The sequence below is a fragment of the Nelusetta ayraudi genome, unplaced genomic scaffold (assembly GCF_046127955.1).
Source record: "Nelusetta ayraudi isolate G7.1 ecotype Tasmania unplaced genomic scaffold, CSIRO-AGI_Nayr_v1 ptg000026l, whole genome shotgun sequence".
Lineage (NCBI taxonomy): Eukaryota > Metazoa > Chordata > Actinopteri > Tetraodontiformes > Monacanthidae > Nelusetta > Nelusetta ayraudi.
Window position 1 is genome coordinate 2,069,018 of NW_027466076.1, and position 4,511 is coordinate 2,073,528.

A 4,511-nucleotide genomic window follows, 5' to 3' on the forward strand; every position below is an offset into this window, starting at 1 on the left:
TGTGCCTAACTCTGTGTGGGGCTGACAGGATTTGGGAATAAACTTCGTTTATTATTTATTATAGTTGGCATTAGGACCCAGAGCAATGCGCCGCCAAAGTTATATTCTGCTCAACGTATAAATAAGTGGAAAGAAACAACAGAAAAGAGGAGAAAATTGTTAATAATAATAAAAAAAAAAATTCAGTTAGCTAGGCGTAGCTAAATTGCTAAAAAACGAAGCCTTTAAAATGCAGTCTTTGAAGTTGTTTTGTGCAGTGTTGTAAAATCGCCGCTAGATGGCGATCGTTGCATGGCGTTGCACGTCCTTTGAGGGCCGTGGGCGGGAATGATTGAACTGGAACCGTGGTCGTCAATGAAGTGAAAAAACAAAACGCAATCAGTTTTTTCATTTAACTTTATTAATGAGGCGAAACGATCATAACATTTTTTTGTGTGTCTTCGTGCTTTTATTCCATTTTCCACATTGTTGCCCATTTTTTATTTATTGTTATTATTATTTTTTAACCTGCCTTTTAACAGAGCAGTCGAAATGAAGTGATTTCACCTGCGTAATTGGGACACTCAATGCAATCGATGCACCTGCTCAAAAGTAACCAGGCGCAATGATGGTGCAATTTGAATGGGAAGAACAGGGTTTTTTTTGTTTTTTTTTTTCCTTTTCAAAACAGAATTTTTCCAACTTCATGGGCGAGAGTGTGTATGTATAGCCGGTTCTTTTTATATTGGGGAGCTGGAACGAGACAGTAGTGTGTTGTTCCAGCTTTAATTGGAGCGCCGTCGCTGAGCGAACAGATTAGTCTGACAGAGTTTTGCTCCACAGGCCTTTATACACACACTATGAATAGAGCCCTGTGTGTGTGTGCATGTGTGTGGAAACGTATTGGTGAGTCCTGAGAGCGAGGGGGACACGACCGTCCATGTCTGGCTGCGGTATTTTCTTTTAAACATGAGATCTGCAGAGCCTTGCGCAACCGCTGACTTTGCCTGCGCCGAGCAGGTTGTTGCGTGTGTGTATCGCACACACTTACGCAGACACACACACACACACACACACACACACACACACACACACACGTATTTCGGTTGCTTCCCGCGAGTTCCAGAGATCAACGCGACCTCAGCTTCACTTCACCGCAGCCTTGTTTTAAAGGCCAAGGACATGTTTTGTTGCTGGGAAGGAGCTGAATGGAGCAACCATTAAGCCTGCTATGCCAGATGGTAAATGTAATATTTTTATGTGTACACACTTTTCCTCTTTGAAACGACCCCATGTAATAACTCACCCAACCATTTTATCACTTTTAATACCACATGCTGCACCTCATACATCTGAAGGCTTGATTTACCCTAAATGGCTTCACTTATACACTTCATACATTTTCACCTTGTATGTCTACCTGTAGATACACCCAGACACGCAAACATGTATTTTTTATTGTTTGATTCATTTCCTTGTTTTTTTTTTTCTTCTCAATCTGATACTCGATTGCGCTTCTGCTATTTCTAATTGGCCGATTGCCTACTTTTGCTCCCTATCGCTACACACATTGAGTTGCAACGAAGAAAACAGTGTGATTCCGACTCTGACTCTGAAATGCCATCATGCCGCCGCCTGTCTGCAGTCCTCACTGGGGGCAAATCAGCAGTAAGTTTTCGCACGGCGGCCCAGACTCGAGGTTGAGGGAAAAGGTCCGAGGGCCGAGGCTGATTAAAGAAAAGACGAGGAGGGTGCGTGGGAGGGTGGGGGGGGCGGGAGGGGGGGTAGTCAGGGAAAGAGTCTGAGACTGTTGTCGGAGACTTGTTCCTGGACTAAATGAGTGGAGAATCGGGGTTAAGTGCTCTGTTTGTGCCGTCATTAAAAGCCGGGGAGTAGACTGGCGGGCCTCACCGAGCCCCGAATCCCATCAGTCGGTGCCAATTTGAATTGCAACCAGTGCCCCCACCCGCCTCCTCTCCCGTTGCCCTCTGCTCAACCCTCCCTCCCCTTCCCTCCCTCTCCCGTGCAGACTAGCAGGCATTCCGGGCGGCGGATGTGGCGCTCGGTTGTCCGTAGCAACCTGCCATGCGGGGTGTATCTTGTGGGAGCAGGACTAGCGAGTGGATGGCTAAGCCTTCCGCTAACAAAGGCTGCGGATCTCTGAGATGCTTTGAGCTTCCACAGAGGCGCTGTGACTTCTGGGCTGTGGGAGTGCTTTACATAATCCAAGAGCAGCAGCTCCGACACATCACTCCCTCCTCCCTGCTCTCGGCACCTCGAAAACGCACGCACGTTACGCACACACACACACACACACACACGCACACACACAGCAATGTAGGTCGGCTGTCTTGGCGCATCCTCCGAAAACTCCTCTTTCAATCTATCTTGGAGTGCGATAATCTCGGGGTGTGGTTGGTGGGAAGGGATGTGCAGACCTGCCGGGATCTGCCTCCACCCACGACACACGGCGCCTAAGAATTCCTCTCCTGCGGGGGGGCGCCAGCGAAGTGCTCTGATCACATACGTCAGAAATGTCAAGTATAACAGTCACACTTTATTTTATTATTGTTTTCTTTTAGACAGCATGTAACCATTGAAGACCAGTGAGCTAACAACGCAGTGTCACTCTAAATTCTTTTTATTGACAGGCTCATCTTCGGAAAAAACGAAATATTCTCTAATGTAAAATTAGACCACAGTTTATTAAATTCTTTAATTTAGGCTATTCAACTTTTCTCATATATATAAAAAAAGATCTAATTCACACATACATATATCCCCATGGCCTTTGCCTATTCCCCCTAAGCCTACCAATGACCCCCTCCCCCCTGTCCCCCCCATCATTCATCTCAGCCACAATGAGAAGTCCTGATGGGTGTGCGTGGATGTTTGTTTTTTTCTTTTCTCGAAATGTTACGTTATGCATATGAGTTAGCTACTCCCAAACATCCTTTGTTAGCCGGGATCTGCCAGGCAGCTGACACCGTGTGTGCTCCGCTTCCCCTCCGGAGCCTCTGTGGGACTGGCGGTGCCAGCTGCTCCACTGTGCCGCTCAACATCAACACATTTAACACAGACATGTAAACCGCACACTTCAGTAAGTCGACAAGTCGCTGGCTTCATCTTAAGTGGTACAGCAGCTTTTTCTTCTCCGGACCTATCTTTCTTTCTTTTCTTTCTTTCTTTCTTTCTTTCTTTCTTTCTTTCTTTCTTTCTTTCTTTTTTTTCACTGGAGCCGTGAAGCCGTGAATAAATAAATACGAGGAAAAATAAAATCTGGCAAAAGGGTCGCGTCTCTTTTTAAAATCGCAGGCTGGAGAGAGAAGAGCGGGGGCGGTCAGGAAAGATCTCCAGCACAGCTTGTTTTCTAGTTTATATATATATATATAGACTTATATATATATATATATATGTATATATCAGATTCAACACTTCAGGTGAACAATCAAAAGGCTTGGAGTAAAACATCTACACCGGGCTCGCTTCCACATGTACCAAACCACTGTGGCACCTGCTGACGTGAAAGTGACCTCTCGGAAAACCTCGACTTCGGAGCGCCGTCCCACACACGTTAAGGCACATCGCCACGTATTTGAAAAAAACAAAACAAAACAAAACAAAAAAACACTGCCACGTCCTGCATGTGTAGGGCACAAAAAAAACGTAAGCTACCACTTTCAATTCCATAGTTCTGATTATTCAACATGTGTCCAGCAAAGTGGAGGCGCCTGAACTAGCGGCGGCGGCGGCGGCGGCGGCGGTAGGTTTTTGTTTTGTGAGGGCAAAGAAATCTCTTTCGGAACTCGCTATTAGTTGTTCCTAGAGAGCCGTCGCAGCCAAAACCCTCAAAGCTGTCGCTTTGGTGAACACATGTCTGGAACTATGGCCGTTTAGATAAAGGGATTCAATGATTGGAAATAGAAAAAAACAAAACAAAAAAACAGCACTTGTATAAAAAGCAAAAAATATACACGTACTCTTGTGTGTTTTTTTTTCTTCTCCCGCCCGCACAAGCAGCAACTAAAGGTTGGGAAGGATTTCCCCGTGAGGATCTGGGATGCGAAGCGACTCTTACGGTTGGATGGACACGCCCCCTCCCCCCCACCCCACCCCCCGCCACTCCCCCCCCCTGCCCCCAACATTTTTTCCAGCCCTCCGCTCGTCCCGCCGGGCCGTCGTCGTTGTGCTGTTTGAACCATCGGTAGTAACAATATACAAATGTACAGGTGCACAGTAGAAATGCATACGTCGTCGGTTATTACAATGAGACCTACAAAAAAGCATGGGAGTAAAAAGTCTCGTGGAGTATTGCAGGTGAGGCAAGCAGCGTCACAGATGTGCATCCAGACTGAGGGACGCGCGCCCTCCTACCCTCTCTGATTATTGAGCTCGTGTTCTCCTATTTACAACCCGCGTCATAACAAAGCTATCAAAAACAAAGGGCTCCAAAAAATTTCCTTCCTAAAAAGTTTTTTTTTTTTTTTTGTTCTTTTGTTTCTCTACTTACAATAATGTCGATTGCACGTATG